At 40.2% G+C, this 20,718-nt stretch overlaps 1 protein-coding gene across 3 annotated transcripts in view; it reads right to left on the bottom strand.

Annotated features, from left to right (window-relative positions):
* PTPRA (protein tyrosine phosphatase receptor type A) overlaps nucleotides 1-20,718 on the bottom strand; it is a 169,524-nt gene that overhangs the window by 118,981 nt on the left and 29,825 nt on the right. The gene's annotated exons all lie outside the window — the stretch shown is intronic.

Raw genomic sequence — 20,718 nt, 5'->3', positions numbered from 1 at the left:
TCCAAAACAAAGAATTATCCCCACAGGCCAAAGCTGAAAACCCCAGCATTGGTCAAAAACACCCTCGGATCCAACCTCTGCAAACTAAGTGTCTAGCTAACTGTCCCAGCCCACATCTATAAACCTCCTTAAGCCTCAGTTTTCTCCCTTGGAAAAAGACTACACAGTCTGCATTCAATATTCTCTGCCTTTTCTAACTCCAGCTTGAACATATGGAAGTTCACAGTTCATGTACTATTGAGGCCTGGCTTGGAGAATTTTGAGCATTACTTTGCTAGCGTGTGAGTTGACTGCAATTGTGCAGTAGCCTGAACATTCTTTGGCATTGCCCTTCTTTGGGATAGGAATGAAAACTGACCTTTTCCAGAGGAACCAGAGATCAAATTGAAAACATCTGTTGGATCATTGAAAACGCAAGAGAGTTCCAGAAAAACATCTACTTCTGCTTTGCTGACTATGCCAAAGCCTTTGACTGTGTGGAAAATTCTTAAAGAGATAGGAATACCAGACCACCTTATCTGCATCCTGAGAAATGTGTATGCAGGTCAAGAAGCAACAGTTAGAACTGTATGTGGAACTAAAGACTGTTTTCAAACAGGGAAAGGAGTATATCAAGGCTACATATTGTCACCCTGCTGATTTAACTTATATGCAGAGTATATCATGAGAAATGCCAGGCTGGATGAAGCACAAGCTGGGATCAAGATCAGTTCAGTTCAGACGCTCAGTCATGTCCGACTCTAAGACTGTCGAGAGAAATATCAACAACCTCAGACATGCAGATGACACCACCCTTATGGCAGGAAGTGAAGAAGAACTTAAGAGCCTCTTGATGAAAGTCAAAGAGAAAAGCAAAAAAGTTGGCTTGAGGCTCAACATTCAGAAAACTAAGATCATGGCATACAGTCCCATCACTTCATGGCAAACAGATGAGGTAACAATGGAAACAGTAAGATACTTTATTTTTTTGGGCTCCAAAATCACTGCAGATGGTTATTGGACCTGTGAAATTAAAAGACGCCTGCTCTTAGGAAGAAAAGCTATGACCAACCTAGACAGCATATTAAAAAGCAGAAACATTACTTTGCCAACAAAGGTCTGTCTAGTCAAAGCTATGGTTTTTCCACTAGTCATGTTTGGATGTGACATTTGGACTATAAAGAAAGCTGAGCGCCAAAGAACTGATGTTTTTGAACTGTGGTGTTGGAAAAGACTCTTGAGAGCCCCGTGGACTGCAAGGAGATCCAACCAGTCCATCCTAAAGGAAATCAGTCCCGAATATTCATTGGAAGGACTGATGCTGAAGCTGAAACGCCAATACTTTGGCCACGTGATGCAAAGAACTGACTCACTGGAAAAGACCCTGATGCTGGGAAAGGCTGAAGGCAAGAGAAGGGGAGAGCAGAGGATGAGATGGCTGGATGGCATCACTGACTCAATGGCCATGAGTTTGAGTAAACTCTGGGAGTTGGTGATAGGACAGGGAGGCCTGGCGTGCTTCAGTCCATGCGGTTGCAGAGTTGGACATGACTGAGCTGAACTGACTGAACCCATCAGAAGAATGTCCACAAGCTAACCACGCCCTCTTTAAACAATTACTATAAAACTTCTCACTATCTTCCTCGAGTTGGGACACATGGTCCACTATGGGCCCCTTTCCCTGACAAAGTAATAAAGCTACCATTTTCTATATCACCCAAAATTTCAGCACCAGTGTACAGAGAGCTTTTGGGATCACTTTCAATTCTTTTGGGCATACACCAGAAGCAGAATTGCTGAATCATGTGGTAATTATATGTTTAGTTTTTAAAATATCTCCAAACCGTTTCCCACAGCTGCTCGATACCACTTGACATTCCCACCAACAGTGCACAATGTTCTGATTTCCCCACATCCTCACCAACACTTGTCCTCTGCTTTGTTTGACAGTAGCCACCCTACTGATGTGAGCAGGACAATCACTTTATGTCCTAGCAGACACAAAGCTTTACTGCTCAGAACCCTCTTCAAGAAGGGACTTTTTATTTAGCTGTGGAGACTGGTTAGCTGACAGTTTCCTTCTGTTAATCCCTTTAGAATTCACCTTAGTTTTCAAATAGAGGGTATGCTTTCTTCAGGACTGCCCCTAGCCAACAAGTGGACAATGTTGGGTGGTACAATGGCCTAGACCTTTCCAACCAGTGAGGCAATTTGGCGATCTGGGCTGACAGAGATTTTGTCAGGTGTGCATTGCAGTCTGATGGCCTCCCATGCCCAACCTAATCTGTTCTGCTACTTCACCGGCATCACTCCTCAAAAAGCCCTTTACTCTCCTACTCCATCTCAATCTAATTCCCGGAGAACACAATTGGCACATATATTAAGTGTACTATTTACACTGATGGAGTAACAAAAACCATTGGGGAAAAATAAGACTCCCAATTAAATAAACTGTTAGCAATGGTGGGACCTCTGTACGATTTAAGTATTCCTTATTAGTGTTAGTTGCTCAGTCATGTCCAACTCTGTGTGACCCCATGGACTGTAGCCCGCCAAGTTCCTCTGTCTATGGAATTCTCCAGGCAAGAATACTGCAGATCCAGGGGATCTTCCCAACCCAGGGATTGAACTGGGTCTCCTGCACTGCAGGCAGATTCTTCAGCAGGGAAATATTCCTTCAGTTTAGTTCAGTTGCTCAGTCATGTCTGACTCTTTGCGATCCCACGAATCACAGCATGCCAGGCCTCCCTGTCCATCACCAACTCCTGTGCATTGAGTCAGTGATGCCATCCAGCCATCTCATCCTCTGTCATCCCCTTCTCCTCCTGCCCCCAATCTCTCCTAGCATCAGAGTCTTTTCCAGTGAGTCAACTCTTCGCATGAGGTGGCCAAAGTATTGGAGTTTCAGCCTCAGCATCCGTCCTTCCAATGAACACCCAGGACTGGTCTCCTTTAGGATGGACTGGTAACCACCATCTGTTACTTATACATAATAATAAAAACCATTAGAAGTGCTATACTAAATTCTGCTCCTAAGGAAATACTCTAATGGTAGGAGAAATTGGTATAGTTTGTACACACTGTGTCCAAAAATTCACTAAGGAGTGAGTCATAAACAAATTGCTGGTGTTCTTAAAAAAAAAAGCATATGCCCAGGTACCAAGGAACTGAAAGATCAGGCATTGGGCTTCACAGACTTTTCATAGGGTTCCTCGTTTGTTTACAAAGCCTTTCAGAAGAGACAATGGAGCCTGTTCATTCACCGTCATGTTTTTATAGATGAGATCAATGCCCCAGATAGGATGAGGGAAAAACATTTGTTGGCCTTGTTTCTCAATGCCTATGTCCATTTCTCTTTCCAGCTAAAGGGGTAATATGTCTAAATGTAGGAAGCACATTAAACATACAATTCCAAAAAGGGTAAAGATTATCCCAAGAACTGTTCAAAATGTATCTCTCTGTACCACTATTCCAGGCAGTTACCAAGTGCTGACTCCTTCAGTGCATGAACAGACACAAGCCTTTATCATCTTAACCTTTCAAACGAAATCTCTAATGCCTTCCATTCCCAGCCATCACTTTCTCCCTTTTCCTTTCCTGCCAATCGTCTCAACAGCACAGTTAGTGCCTCTCCGCCTCTACTTCATACCCTTTGACATACACTCTCACTTTGTCTCCACAGGAACTCCTCTTGATAAACAGTCAACAACAATCTTCAAAGAAGATTCACAATCCTTATTTATACCACCAAATTGTGAATTTGACCACTGCCACGAGTCCCATCATCACTCAACCAGAATCAACAAGCTGGAATCAACATTACTGGGAGAAATATCAAGCAGCTCAGATATACCACCCTAATGGCAGAAAGCAAAGAGGAACTAAAGAGCCTCTTGATGAAGTTCGTGAAAGAGGAGAATGAAAAGACTGGCTTAAAATTCAACATTCCAAAAACGTAGATCATGGTGCTGAATTCAACATTTAAAAAACTAAGATCATGGTGATGTTTACTCCTTGGAAGAAAAGCTATGACAAACCCAGCCTAAGCATATTTTAAAGCAGAGACATCAATTTGCCAACAAAGGTCCGTATAATTAAAGCTATGGTTTTTCCAGTAGTCATGTATGGATGTGAGAGTTGGACTATAAAGGCTAAGCACTGAAAAATCGATGCTTTCAAACTGTGGTGCTGGAAAAGACTCTTGACAGTTCCCTAGACAGCATGGAGATCAAACCAGTCAATACTAAAGGAAATCAACCCTGAACATTTATTGGAAGGACCGACGCTGGAGCTCCGATACTTTGGCCACCTGATGTGAAAAGCCGACTCACTGGAAAAGACCCTGACGCTGAGAAAGACTAAGGGCAAGAGGAGAAGGGGGTGACAGAGGATGAGATGGCTGGATGGCATCACCACCTCAATGGACATGAACTTGAGCAAATTCTGGGGACATAGTGAAGGACAGGAAAGACTTGTGTGCTGTAGTCCATGGTGTCGTAAGAGTTGCACACAACTTAGTGACTGAACAATAGTGGATAAAAACCATCTATCCCAGGAATCAGCACACTTTTTCTGTGAAAAGCCACACAGTAAACATTTGGCTTTGGAGGTCATACAGCTTCTTTCACAGTTACTCAGCTCTGCTGTTGTAGCATAAAAGCTGCAACAGACAAAAGGTCAAATGTAGCTATAGTCCAATTTCATTTCAGAACACTGAAATTTGAATTTTACATATATCCGTATGTCATAAAATATCATTCTTCTTTTGATTTGACTTTTTCCAACCATTTAAGGATGTTAAAACAACTCTCAGTTTGTGGGTTGTGCAAAAACTATCAGTTTGCCAGCTCTGGTCTTCCCCCTTACCAAAGCAAGAGATCCTAGGTGTCCCAATTCCTTCTTCTCCCTTAGTCATGAGAGTCAATCATTACCTCTAGTAAAGTACTTGTCACACACTATTCTAAGTATTTATGGCCTCCTTCAACTGACAGTAAGATCCTTGAAGGTAAGAAATATGTCTGTTCTAAGACGACAGTTTCTTTTTAGCTTGGCTCATTCTTGAACTTAACAGTAATGTTTAAAGGAAAAAGAAAAACACAGCAAATTTTAAAATGCATTGTCTAAAGGCTCAGGCAAACGTGGAACATATTTATTAAGTACAAATAATAATGATCTTTATTCATTGCTTCAGTAACTGCTCCATTTGTTTTCTGGGTGCTTTTTGTGCTTTCCAAGGCCTTGAAATGTTGTATGGGTCTTGAAACAATGAATTTGAGATGCCAATACAGTGGCTGGTTACCACTACAGTTGGGTCTATGAGCAGTCTTTATGCCTTCTACACACCTCTCCTTTCTATGTGGCACCTTCAACCATAATCACATCTTCAAAGTCATTCAATTAAACAAAGAAAAACAAGGCATAGTAAACGGAAAAAAAAAGACATAACCAGATATAGCTAAAAAAATAGCAGCTCAACAAAGATCGTAATAATAACCATTTGCTAATGCTTAGTATGTGTTAGGCACTGTATCAAAGTATGCATGGTATTTAACCTACCTTCAAAACAAGCACAGAAAATAGATGCTTCATTTTGCAGATGAAGAAACCGTGGCACAGAACAGTTAAATAACTTGTCCACAGTCAAACAACTGGTAGGTGACAAGACTGAGATTCAAACTGAGGTATGCTGGTTTAGTCACTAAGTCATGTCTGACTCTGTCATCCTATGGACTATATAGCCCACCAGGCTCCTCTGTCCACGGAATTTTCCAGGCAGAATACTGGAGTGGGTTGTGGTTTCCTTCTCCAGCTCAGGCACATATGAGTCCAAAATCTATGCTCTCACCACTGGTTGAATAGGGCCTATAACCAAGGTACATCAATATCCACTGGAGGAAAAGCTTCCTTCAGAAGGAAAGTTTCAAAGCTCCATTTGAAATGTATCATACTTGTCATATAATTACAAAACTCCTAAGTATGGTACAATGTACACGGACAGTGAGGCTTTCTAATCACTGTCTGACTAAATAAATAAACTGGAAGAGTCAATTCCTTGGTATAGCAGAACTTCTTACTCTAAAGATGGGAAACAAAATCTTATGGCAAATTAGAACACTCCCATGGTTCCATTTCCTACTGTTAATAGAGCCACTGTCAGGAAGTTCCATGCTTACCATAGCAACCACTAGTCTTGCTATTCACCAAGTTTCTGCCTTTTTGCTTCCTCAGGAAACAGACAAGAAAATCAGGCTCCTGACGTTTTTTAAAAGAGGAAGTTGCCATTTAAAACTGAAAATTAATAAATGAATATGTAAAAGCAATTTTATATTTTGGATGACACCCAATATTTCCGTATATTAAACTTAATCTTTAAAGCACACAATCTTTTTTTATCTTCAAATAAACCTCTTTCAAGTGCACACAACTGTGGTAGAATTCAGTTCCTTGTAGCTGTAGGACAATGGGCCCTATTTCTTTGTTACTTCTTATTCAACTGTTGCAGAAGGGGGCATGAGAGAATGGTCACATCCTAGGTCTTAGGGGAGAGTCCCTGGGATAGGCCGCTAAGTGAGAATCCTTGGCTTTGTACAGGGAAGAATTTAACAGCAAGTCGGAAGCAGAGTGAAAACAGATTTATTCAGGGAGAATCACACCCCACAGATAGAATATGGGCTTGTATCAGAAGGCTACAGGGTCCTAGGAGATACACATTCCATTGACAGAAGGTGGCCCATCTCAGAAGGTGAGATAAGAGTGGTTAGTTTTTATGGGCTAGGTAACTCCAACTATTGGGGGGAAGGAGTAGGGATTTCCAGGAACTGGGCCACTGTCCACTTTTTGGCCTTTTATGGCCAGCCTTCAAACTGTCCTGGTGCTGGTTGGGTGTGTTATTTAGCATAATACATTACAATGAGCATATAATGAGGCTCAAGGTCTACTTTAGGACAACTTACACCATCTTGGGCTTAGTTGGGCCAAACTAGTTTTTGTCATACGCTCAATGGCTGGGTCATTCTTTAACAATTGGGCCCTGCCCGTTTCCCTCCTATCTCACAAGGGCCATTCTCAGCTGCTAGAGGTCATATGCAATTCTTGTCATATGGACTCTTTCATCTTCAAAGTCAGCAATGGAAAAATCTCCCTCTAATTCAATTCTTCTCATGTTTTAACTCACCCAACTCTTTCTTGCTCTGACTCTGGACCCAAATTTTAAGGGTCCATGTGATTGTTAGGCCTTTCTGCATAATCTCCCTTTTTATTGACTCAAAGTCACTTTATTAGTAACATGATCGCATCTTTAATATCTCTTTTGTAATGTAATGTAACATTAAGCACTGAAATAAAATTTCAGCAAATTCACAGGTCCAGTCCACATTCAAAAGAAGGAAATTCTACACAAGTGTGGGTCATCGGGGGTCATTTTCGGGTTCTGTCAACCAAGGACAGACGAAGACTTCTTAGATTGGACACAAAAAGCATGAATCATTAAAAAAAAGTAATCTGTGGCTTCCCTGGTGGTTCAGTGGTTAAGAATTCATTCACCTTGCAATACAAGGACACTGATTCGATCCCCGGTCTGAGAAGATCCTACATGCTTTGGGGCAACTGAGCCCATGTGCCACAATTAATGAGCATGTACTCTGGAGTCCACAAGCAGCAACTACTGAAGCCATGTACCATAACTACTAAAGCCTGCATGCCTAGAGCCTAAGCTCTGCAACAACCGAAGTCATCACAAGGAGAAGCCCTTGCATGGCAACTAGAGTAGCCCTAGTTCGCAGAAACTAGAGAAAGCTAATGTGCAGCAATGAAGACCCAGCACAACCAAAATAAATAAATAGATATTTTTTCAAGTGATAATTTGAACTTTATCAAAATTACAACTTTCTGCTCTTTGAGAAACACCATTCAGTTCAGTTCAGTTCGGTCGCTCAGCCGTATTGGACTATTTGTGACCCCATGAACTGCAGCACGCCAGGCCTCCCTGTCCATCACCAACTCCCGGAGTCCACCCAAACCCATGTCCACTGAATCGGTGATACCGTCCAACCATCTCATCCTCTGTCGTCCCCTTCTCCTCCTGCCCTCAATCTTTCCCAGCATCATGGTTTTTCAAATAAGTCAGCTCCTCGCATCAGGTGGCCAAAGTATTTGAGTTTCAGCTTCAACATTAGTTCTTCCAATGAACACCCAGGACTGATCTCTTTTAGGATGGACTGGTTGGATCTCCTTGCAGTCCAAGGGACCAACTTTTTCACTCTCCTCTTTCACTTTCATCAAGAGGTCATTTAGTTCTTCTTCACTTTCTGCCATAAGGGTGGTGTCATCTCCCTATCTGAGGTTACTGATATTTCTCCCGGCAATCTTGATTCCAGCTTGTGCTTCTTCCAGCCCAGCGTTTCTCATGATGTACTTGGCATATAAGTTAAATAAGCAGGGTGACAATATACAGCCTTGATGTACTCCTTTTCCTATTTAGAACCAGTCTGTTGTTCCATGTCCAGTTCTAACTGTTGCTGCCTGATCTGCATACAGATTTCTCAGGGGGCAGGTCAGGAGGTCTGGTATTCCTAACTCTTTCAGAATGTTCCACAGTTTATTGTGATCGACACAGTCAAAGGCTTTGGCACAGTCAATAAAGCAGAAATAGATGTTTTTCTGGAACTCTCTTGCTTTTTTGATGATCCAGCGGATATTGGCAATTTGATCTCTGATTCCTCTGCCTTTTGTAAAACCAGCTAGAACATCTGGAAGTTCACGTATTGCTGAGCCTGGCTTGGAGAATTTTAAGCATCACTTTACTAGCATGTGAGATGAGTGCAATTGTGCGGTAGTTTAAGCATTCTTTGGAATTGCCTTTCTTTGGGATTGGAATGAAAACTGACCTTTTCCAGTCCTGTGGCCACTGCTGAGTTTTCCAAATGTGCTGGCATATTGAGTGCAGCACTTTCACAGCATCATCTTTCAGCATCTGAAATAGCTCAACTGGCATTCCATCACCTCCACTAGTTTTGTTTACAGTGATGCTTCCTAAGGTCCATTTAACTTCACATTCCAGGACGTCTGGCTCTAAGTAAGTGATCACACCATTGTGATTATCTGGGTCATGAAGATCTTTTTTGTAGAGTTCTTCTGTGTTTTCTTGCCACATCTTCTTAATATCTTCTGCTTCTGTTAGGTCCATACCATTTCTGTCCTTTATTGAGCCCATCTGTGCATGAAATGTTCCCTTGATGTCTCTAATTTTCTTGAAGAGATCTCTAGTCTTTCCCATTCTATTGTTTTCCTCTATTTCTTTGCACTGATCACTGAGGAAGGTTTTCTTATCTCTCCTTGCTATTCTTTGGAACTCCGCAGTCAAATGGGTATATCTTTCCTTTTCTCCTTTGCTTTTTGCTTCTCTTCTTTTCACAGCTATTTGGAAGACCTCCTCAGACAGCCATTTTGCCTGATTGCATTTTTTTTTCTTGGGGATGGTCTTGCTCCCTGTCTCCTGTACAACATCACAAACCTCCCTCTATAGTTCAACAGGCACTCTATCAGGTCTAGTCCCTTAAATCTATTTCTCACTTCCACTGTACAATTGTTAGGAATTTAAGTCATACCTGAATGGTCTTGTGGTTTTCCCCACTTTCTTCAATTTAAGTCTGAATTTGGCAATAAGGAATTCATGATCTGAGCCACAGTCAGCTCCCGGTCTTGTTTTTGCTGACTATACAGAGCTTCTCCATCTTTAGTACAAAGAATATAATCAATTTGATTTCGGTGTTGACCATCTGGTGATGTCCGTGTGTAGAGTCTTCTCTTGTGTTATTGGAAGAGGGTGTTTGCTATGACCAGTGCATTCTCTTGGCAAAACTCTATTAGCCTTTGCCCTTTACTCCAAGGCCAAAACTGCCTGTTACTCCAGGTGTTTCTTGACTTCCTACTTTTGCATTCCAGTCCTCTATAATGAAAAGGACATCTTTTTTTGGTGTTAATTCTAGAAGGTCTTGTAGGTCTTCAGAGAACCGTTCAACTTCAGCTTCTTCAGCATTACTGGTCAGGGCACAGACTTGGATTACCGTGATACTGAACGGTTTTCCTTGGAAATGAACAGAGATCATTCTGTTGTTTTTGAGACTGAATCCAAGGACTGCATTTCGGACTCTTTTGTTGACTATGACGGCTATTCTATTTCTTTTAAGGGATTCTTGCCCACAGTAGTAGATATAATGGTTATCTGAGTTAAATTCACCCATTCCAGTCCATTTTAGTTCACTGATTCCTAAAATGTTGACGTTCACTCTTGCCATCTCCTGTTTGATCAATTCTAATTTGCCTTGATTCATGGACCTAACATTCCAGGTTCCTACGCAATGCTGCTCTTTACAGCATTGGACCTTGCGTCCATCACCAGTCATATCCACAACTGTGTGTTGTTTTTGCTATGGCTCTGTCTCTTCATTCTTTCTGGAGTTATTTCTCCACTGATCTCCAGTAGCACCTACCGACCTGGGGAGTTCATCTTTCAGTGTCCTATCTTTTTGCCTTTTCATACTGTTCATGGGGTTCTCAAGGCAGGAATACTGCAGTGGTTTGCCATTCCCTTCTCCAGTGGACCACATTTTGTCAGAACAGTCCGCCATGACCCATTCATCTTGGGCGGCCCTATAGGGCATGGCTCAGTTTCACTGAGTTAGACAAGGCTGTGGTCCATGCAATACCTTAATATTAACTGATGTTAAATATGCTTTCACTTGTAAACTTTGTTAATACTTTCTGAGGGACAGAAGGGAAGTTTCAGTTGCCACAATTTTTCCTTAACTTGTTAGACAAATATTTCTGGAGTTCCTACTATGTGTCAGATACAGGTATAAATATTCTTTTACTACAGGGCTTTAATCATGGATGTTTCCCCAGCACCCATCACAAGCAACTTCTGTTTTAATAGTGTGGTAAATGAGACTCAAGTGATGAACAAATAAACAAGTAGTAGATGGGCAAGGTAATTTCAGAGCATGATAATCACTACGGAGAAAATAGAACAGAATTAATACCACATACTATGCAGTTGTTTACAAATGTGGAGATTTCTTATCAGCAGAGTCAAGTGACACCATCAGCATGGCTTGGTGGTAAAGAAGGTATCTCTGTAGGCAGATCTGTTGGGTTCACAACCCTGCCTCCATCACTCCCTGTTTGGCTCTGAACAAATTATTTAACCTTCCCCGCCTCCTCTTTCCCATCCTCTTAACAGTATCTATCCCACATTAGGTGAATCGAAGATTACAGAGTTGATACGTGAAGTGTTTGGTGCTATGCCTGGCAACCCAGGAAGCGGTCGGTAACTGTTAGTAAACACTGCTGTTCATGTTAAGAAAACCTGCTGCTGCTGCTGCTGAGTCACTTCAGTCGTGTCCGACTCTGTGTGACCCCCTAGACGGAAGCCCACCAGGCTCCCCCGTCCCTGGGATTCTCCAGGCAAGAACACTGGAGTGGGTCGCCATTTCCTTCTCCAATGTGTGAAAGTGAAAAGTGAAAGTGAAGTCGCTCAGTCGTGTCCGACCCTTAGCGATCCCACAGACTGCAGCCTACCAGGCTCCTCCATCCATGGGATTTTCTAGGCAAGAGTACTGGAGTGGCTTGCCATTGCCTTCTCCAGTAAGAAAACTTAGGGACCAGAAAAACAAGCATCAATTCAAAAATTATAAGAAAACTTTTGCTTACTTGCTTGCTGGTTTTTAAACACAGACAAATGTAGTAGTATTTGCTTCCTTTAAAAGTCTCAAGCAATATTCAAGTTGTATTAATTGCAAAGTGAAAGCCTGCCATGTTTTCATTTGCCTTTCCTGGTTCAGTATTGGATCAATAGTTCACAGTTACTGACATTTGTATTTATTTGGTAAACTGTCTTTGCCCATTTCTCTAATACAGTATTGGTCTGTTTCTTTTCTGTGGCTACTCTTTCATACTAGGATGATATTAACTCTTTCCTGACACACTGATGCAAAAATTTGCAGTTCATCATCTAATTTTGCTTAATATTATCTTTTTAAGCAGTCACATTATATGCAACCTTTTCCTTCTTGATTTTGGCCTTGTGTAATGCTTTACCTTAAATAAAGATGAGTAAACTATCTGATTTTAGTAAGATCTGCAAGTTAAGAAACATTTTTACATTTTTTAATGTTTAGAAAAAATAAAGTATTATTTCATGATATGAAAACTATATGAAATTCAAACTCCAGTGTCCACAAATAATATCAAATACAGTTGTACTCATTTATTTACATGTTGGCTATGTATGGCTAGCTTCATCACTGCAACAGCAGAATCAAGTAGCTCCCTGTACATGTGGTGCTCAGAGCTTCACACTGCTGTTCAGTGTACCACAGTCACAGTGACCAAGTTACAAGTCAACAGCATTTTGAGTGCCACACACATATTGGCACACTGTGATAGTTGTTTTTTTTTTTTAATTACCAGTAGCTGTCAAGTTAAAACAAGAAAAAAGTGGGCTCTTTTTAATGCACAGTGGACAGTGTGGATTATTTTGCTATTAAGTCAGATGAGAAAACATTGTTTATTATGCAATGACACTACAGCTTGTGGTAGAAGAATTCAATATATATAAACATTACCAGACTAAGTAGTCATCTCAATATTCCCAATTCACAGGAAAGCAATCGTCAAAAAAAGTAGAAAATCTGAAGTAGCATACCTCATCACAGCAGAATTTCTGGAAGAAAGGGAAGGAATATAAAAAAAAAAAATTAAGCTGCAACAAAAGTAAATTTCCAAGCAGCTCATTTGTTAGCCAAGCAAGGAAAGTAATTTGCCAACTGTGAGTTAGTAAAAAGCACCTAGGAGTTCCCTGGCGGTCTGGTGGTTAGGATTCTGTGCTTCCACTGCTGGGGTCCTGATTCGATCCCTGGTCGGGAAACTAAGATTCAGAAAGCCAACTGGCATGACCAAAAATAAAAGCAAAATAAAATAATGCTTGACTGCCGGAGCTCAAGAAATGTATTCAGAGAAACTAAGCTTGAGATTATTATTAGCCTTTCAGCAAAACCAGCTGCTCCAAAGGTTGAAGACAATGGAAATAAAATTTGTCATCTTTTTTTAAGGCAAATGATTTCAAGTAGATACCCTATCTGTTGATAAGTTAGATGTTACTAATACAGCTCAGTTGCTGTTGTTTCCTCAAGGAATTAATGCCAAGTTTAAAGTATTTGAAGAATTAGCTTCTATGAATAGTCTGTGTGGTGAGAAACTGCTGCTGCTGCTGCTAAGTCGCTTCAGTCGTGTCTGACTCTGTGCGACCCCATAGACAGCAGCCCACCAGGCTCCCCCGTCCCTGGGATTCTCCAGGCAAGAACACTGGAGTGGGTTGTCATTTCCTTCTCTGGTGAGAAAATGAGGAAATACTAATTTGCAACAAGCTGAAGTAGAAAGATGAGTTATAACTGATGTTTGTAAAAATATATATGGAGTAGAAAAAGCTTAGTTGGATAACTTAGAAAGCTTGTGAAGATGTAAGGTGGTTATTTATTGTTTTTCATCAGCAGGTACTCTGGAAAATATCTAAATTGATCATGTTACTGAATGAACCAATAGTGTCAATGGTGAACTTAATTCGCTGTCATGGGCTAAATCACTGTCAGCAACAGAAGCAGAATAACCTGTCTTGCCTGCTCATGCAGGAGTTTTATGGCTTAGCAACTGTAAAGTCTTACTGTGATAAAATTTTTTTAAAGCTCAGGGCTGAGATTACAGTTTCAGGACACTAAGACCCTTTCAGTCACTATTATCACTGATGGCTTTGAAACTTAGCATCTGTTGTAGGTTTTATAATATTTAATAAATTTAATATACATTATAGGGCAGAACTACACGTGACATCTAAACTGTAGTTAATTCATTTAGACAAAAACTATTATTTAAATTGTAAGTAATGTCAAGCTGTTTTATACACTTCCAATGCTGTCAAAAGTTAAAACAAAAAGTGAGATCTCAATTCTCAATAAATTTGCAGTGAATACATATTTTTAGATTAAATTATAATTCTGGAAGCATTTTTAAGACTTAAAAGCAAGTGCAAAGAAAATTTCCATGTCTCAAAATCTATTTAACAGTGCAATTATGGCACTGACATCTAACCTTCAATTGGAAGTAATTAATCTACAATGTAACGATACACTAAAAGGCAAATACTAAGAGAAAACTACAATATAATTCTATAAATGCTTCCCAACAGATTAATATGCCCAATTAAAATCATATGCTTAAAACTGTAGGCTGATATCAATTGGCTATACATCTCTGTGAAGATATTTCCAAAGATGAAATTTGTAAAATCTCATTACAGATCAACAATAACAGATGAACATTTGCAATCAATTCTGATGACAGGAAACACTAACTCTGAACCCCAATTAAGGAAAACGTATCACCATTTTTCTCATTAGTGTACTTATATTACAAAAAGTGTACTCAGTAGTAACGGTAATTATCATTATTTTTATCATATTTGAATTTCATCAGTAATAAATTTGTGGAAATTTATTTTCTCTCTTGTTATGTACCTACATAAGAGCCTCAATTTTGCTTTTTGGACTGCAAAATCTAAAATGTTTAGTCTTTGGCTCTTCATAGAAATTGTCTGATGAACATGCTTTGGAGAAAGGTTTTCTTTAGCCTAAGCATATAAAAGCACTACCTCTGTTTCTTCCAGGGACAGGTAAAAACTTTTATCCAACACAAACAGGACCCGGGCCTGGTTGGTTACATGAAAAAACACAAAATCAGGAAATAAATATATATATATATATGTGTATATATGTAACTGAAATATTTGATTTTTACTTAAACCCATTTACTTTCATACATGGCATTTTCTTTAAGTACAGATATACTAATTAATGCTTCACATGTTCTTTCCTGCATAGATCATCATGTCCCTAATACATACCTATGATTTTAAATTGCAATTTCTTTAGAGTGGAACAAAAATTTAGACATCTGTGAGACAACTGAATACAGAAGCATTAGTTAATATTTTTATGGTTCTTTCCCTTAATCTTTTAAAGTATTAATGCCCAAAACTAGTAAGAAAGAGGGGGACTAGTAAGAAAAAGGGAGGAAGGGACTTGTATTTATCCAATTCTTTACAGATTTCAACTTAACTTTCTTAAAAACAACTATCTTTATATATTTCATTGGTTTATATAATATTTACTTAGGTTACAATAAGTGTAACTAGCAGGTTTAGAACACACTGATCGCTGCAAGTATAAATTCAACTAGTGATTGTAGAAGGCAAGGTATACTACAGAGTAGTCTATCAGCCATGAGCGTTCAGATTATTTTAAGAATCACTCAGTATATTCTAAAGAATGAAAAGTGTGACTGGGAATTCCCTGGTGGTCCACTATAGGGGGCACAAGTCATAACATGGTTGAGGAACTAAGACTCTGCAAGCTGTGTGGCACAGTCAAAAAAGTCTAGTTAATTCAGTATTATGCATACTAATTTAGCACATTAAAAAGCAGAGACATTACTTTGCTAACAAAGGTCCACCCAGTGAAGGCTATGGTTTTTCTAGTAGTCACGTATGGATGTTAGAGTTGGACTATAAAGAAAGCTGAGCATTGAAGAATTGATGCTTTTGAACTGTGGTGCTGGAGAAGACTCTTGAGAGTCCCTTGGACTGCAAAGAGATCCAACCAGTTCATTCTAAAGGAGATCAGTCCTGGGTGTTCACTGGAAGGACTGATGCTAAAGCTGAAACTCCAAACTTTGGCCACCTGATGTGAAGAGCTGACTCATTTGTAAAGACCCTGATGTTGGGAAAGACTGAGGGCCAGAGGAGAAGAGGACGACAGAGGATGAGATGGTTGGATGGCATCACGGACTCAATGGACATGAGTTTGGGTAGGCTCCGGGAGTTGGTGTTGGACAGGGAGGCCTGGCGTGCTGCAGCTCATCGGGTCACAAAGAGTCGGACACAACTGAGCAACTGAACTGAACTGATGCATACTCTATAATCTCATGATTATTTGAGCATAGTCTAAATTAGCAATCTTTATCTATTTTCCTCCAAAATAGCCTACTGTTGCAGGACCATTCATTGAATACTCCATCCTTCTCATCCAGATTTTTAAATTTTTATTTATTTATTATTGTGGCTGCACTGGATCTTCATTGTAGTGTACGGGCTCTGTGATGCAGCATGCAGGCTTTTCTCTAGCTGCAGTGCACAGGATTCTGTTGTTGCAGAGCACAGGCCCAGCAGTTACAGTGCGTGGGCTCCCAATTTGTGGCATCTCCTTGATTTTTAAATGTTATTTTTATCACATTCTAAATTCCCAACATACCCAGGTCTGTTTCTGAACTTACTGATCTGCTCTAAATACTTGTTTTGTCTATTCTAACACAAATGCCATGCTCCCTTAAATACCTTTAACCTTCTGATACGTTACTATCTGGAGGGTCAAATGTCACATAGCCTTCCCACTTCTACCGACCTCCAACTACTGTTCTTTATCAAAGTTTTTCAAACTTTTTTCAACTACTGAATTCATCCTTCCAAATGAACCATACATGCAATTTTTTAAGCTCTAGAAAAGGCTCACCCCACTGCTTACAAAAAATTTGCATTAAATCTGCAGAATAACTTGGAGAGCACTGACATCGATATAATATCTTTATAATACTTTATTAGTCCCTCACGTTCAGGAACACAGCACCAATACTGAACTTATTTATCTCTTAAAAAATCTTTTACATTCTTTTAAAAAGTCTTCATTTTTTCACATTAATTTTACATAGTTTTTATTAAGTTAATTTGTACTCTCCCCATCACATAATTTTTTAAAATTTAAAATTCTACTAGTGTAGCATTTAACACAATTTTTAAAAATAATGGCTGTGCTAGGTCTTCGTTGCTGTGTGGGCTTTTCTCTAGTTGTGACGAGCTACTACTAGTAGTACTAGAGACTACTCTAGTTACAGTGTGCAGGCTTCTCCTTGCAGTGGCCTCTAGAGCAGAGCATGGGCTCTAGAGTGGGCTTCAGTAGCGGCAGCACGCAGGCTAAGCAGCTACGGCTCCCAGGCTCTCGAGTACAGGCTGAGTAGTTGTAGTGCAAGGGCTTAGATGCTCCTTGGCATGTGGGATCCTCCTGGATCAGGGCTAGAACCTTATCTCCTGTACTGGCAGGCAGATTCTTTACCACTAAACCACCAGGGAAGCCCTTTAACACAGTTTATAAAGAATTAAGTGCCTCTTGAGAAACCTGTATGCAGGTCAGGAAGCAACAGTTAGAACTGGACATGGAACAACAGACTGGTTCCAAATAGGAAAAGGAGTACGTCAAGGTTGTATATTGTCACCCTGCTTATTTAACTTATATGCAGAGTACATCATGAGGAACACTGGGCTGGAAGAAGCACAAGCTGGAATCAAGATTGCCGGGAGAAATATCAATAACCTCAGATATGCAGATGACACCACCCTTACGGCAGAAAGTGAAGAGGAACTCAAAGGCCTCTTGATGAAAGTGAAAGAGGAGAGTGAAAAGTTTGGCTTGAAGCTCAACATTCAGAAAACAAAGATCATGGCATCTGGTCCCATCACTTCATGGGAAATAGATGGGGAAACAGTGGAAACAGTGTCAGACTTTATTTTTGGGGGCTCCAAAATCACTGCAGATGCTGACTGCAGCCAGGAAATTAAAAGATGCTTACTCCTTGGAAGGAAACCTAGATACCATATTAAAAAGCAGAGACATTACTTTGCCAACAAAGGTCCGTCTAGTCAAAGGCTATGGTTTTTCCTGTGGTCATGTATGGATGTGAGAATTGGACTGTGAAGAAAGCTGATCGCCGAAGAATTGCTGCTTTTGAACTGTGGTGTTGGAGAAGACTCTTGAGAGTCCCTTGGACTGCAAGGAGATCCAACCAGTCCATTCTAAAGGAGATCGATCCTGGGTGTTCATTGGAAGGACTGATGTTAAAATTGAAACTGCAATACTTTGGCCACCTCATGCGATGAGTTGACTCATTGGAAAAGAGTCTGATGCTAGGAGGGATTGGGGGTGGGAGGAGTCGGGGACGACAGAGAATGAGATGGCTGGATGGCATCACTGACTCGATGGACATGAGTTTGCGTGAACTCCGGGAGTTGGTGATGGACAGGGAGGCCTGGCGTGCTGTGGTTCATGGGTTCGCAAAGAGTTGGACACGACTGAGCGACTGAACTGAACTGAAGTTTTGTAAGAATAGGTCATTCTCACTTCTTCACCTTTTGCCATTCACACCCCTCCAAACAGAATGTGTCTCATTCACCTTTGAAATCTTAGCACCTACCTAGTATGTAGCAATCAATCAATGACTATTTCCCAAACTGACAAATATCTTACTAAATGTTTAAAAGGGAGAAGAAAGCAGATGATTTAGTCATTCGGGATAGGGAGGAGATTCCTAAATCCTCTATCACCCTTGTTAACCTAAAAAGTAGTACGTATGTCAAAAGGCATCATTGTTCCCTTTAAGGTCTTTCATAAATGAACTCAGTACAAATCGTCTTTGAATTTAGTTATTTTTCAGCTTTTACAATCTCATCGATAATTATACTCTTTATGTATAAATGGAATGGCCAATATTAGTTTAATACTTCTGATAAGTTAGGTATGTTACATAATTTAGCTCATTTACTCCCCACTACAACCCTATGAAGTGGATATTATTATGTCCCATTTTGCAGAGGGGAAACTGTGGCAGAGAGATTAATCAACTTAGCAGATGGCTTCAGAATCCACAGAAATATTTTAAAGAGCACATTATTTCATATTTTTATTTCATGAGTAAACAGCGTTACGTGGGTAAGTTGAAAATCTTGTGTGTGCTCAGTCGCTCAGTCGTGTCTGACTTTGTGACCCTTTGGATAAGCTGCCAGGCTCCTCTGTCCATGGGATTTCTCAGGCAAGAATACTGGAATGGGTTGCCATTTTCTTCTCCAGGGTATCTTCTTGACCCAGGGATCAAACCTGCATCTCCTGCACTGCAGGTGGATTCTTTATCCACTGATCCACCAAGGAAAACCCTAAGTTGAAAACTTTCATTGTGCTAAAAAAAAAAAGTTCAGCATATCTACAACTCTTAACATTTTAAATTCATAAAGCTAAAAGCAAAAAATAAAATTCTCAAATTATACTTAGGAATGTTTTAAAATATTCTTTAAAAGGACTAACCAGAGCTTCCCTGGTGGCTTAGTGGTAAAGAATCCACCTGCCAATGCAGGAGACAGGGGTTTGATCCTGTCTGCATGTAGTCCAGGAAGATCCCACATACTGCAGAGTCCGTGGGCCACAACTATAGAATCTGTGCTTTAGAGTCGGAGAGTCGCAACTACTAAGCCTACCTGCCACAACTACTGAAGCCCACTCTAGAGCCCGTGCTCTGCAACAAGAAAAGCCATGGCAATGAGAAGTCCAAGCACCACAACTAGAGAGTAGCCCCCGCTCGCTGTAACTAGAGAAAAGCCAGAGTAGCAACAAAGACATAGCACAGATAAAAATAAATAAAATTATTTTTAAAAGGACTAAATATTAATAATTCTATACTTTATAATCCTGCTTAAATTAGGCATACAAATCTCTCATCATCACTGTAGTTTTGTTTAGCAACTTGCTAATACTTAAAGTGAAAGTTGCTTAGTTGTGTTCGACTGTCTGTGACCTCATGGACTATACGGTCCATGGAATTCTCCAGGCCAGAATACTGCAGTGGGTGGCCTTTCCTTTCTCCAGGGGATCCTCCCAAACCAGGGATCGAACCCAGGTCTCCCGAACTGCAGGCAGATTCTTTACCAGCTGAGCCACACGGGAAGCCCAAAAATACGGGAATGGGTAGTTAGTACTTAACTGAATTGCATCTATTTGACAACATTCTCAACCCCTCTCTGGGATGAGCTGGAATCATTTGGCCTCAATCTTCCCAAAATGAACTATTAAAGAATCTCATGCTTTTAAAAGAAAGGATCAGACCAGTGGTGGCAGCTGCCAAGAATGAGTTTACTGCTTGGTTTCCAGGACTACATCAATCTGAGACCAGTGTTAAGAGAGAAGATGTATCCTTGGAAACCAACTCTTTGCTTCCCTCAGTTAAGAAAAGGAGTGGAAAAAAAGAGCGAAAAGGCTTTAGAATAATTTAACTTGTGTTTAATGTGTTCACTGTGCATGATAATCAATGGCAAAAGTTCTGTCCCACTCAAATCTGTGAGAAAATTATATGATGTTAGTGGAAAACCCCAAACTGATTTTACAGAGATTATTTTATAACCCAAAAACAATTATTTTGGTTTCAGTCTTTAAAAAAAGATCACAATAGAAGCTCCCCCAGTAAGAACTTCATAGATGATATCTAACTGGGAGCCATATTTGGTAACCCTCAAGTGCACAACTGCATACTATCATTGAACTCTCCACACACATCCCATATACTCTAGAAGGGTCCTTTGTTTTAGGTGTCACAAACTGTGAAACTTCAAAATGGAAGCTTTTTATTTCCAAATTCAGGAACAGACTGAATATATTTATGAAAATAACTATACTTCATAACATATGCTACAAGTCCATTCATCTCAACTTTACTTCTTACGAAGTGCAAATGAGCTTTATATTAAGTACAGCCTCACAGGTTTTCTTAAAACCAGGACCCTTCTTCCCTGGAGCTATAAATATACTTCCTGTCATCAAC

This window comes from Moschus berezovskii, chromosome 15 (genome assembly GCF_049115385.1).
Source record: "Moschus berezovskii isolate FMDL1 chromosome 15, NW_MosBer_1.0, whole genome shotgun sequence".
Taxonomy (NCBI): Eukaryota; Metazoa; Chordata; class Mammalia; order Artiodactyla; family Moschidae; genus Moschus; species Moschus berezovskii.
The sequence above is the reverse complement of the archived record's forward strand: the minus strand, read 5'-3'. Positions and strand labels throughout refer to the sequence as shown.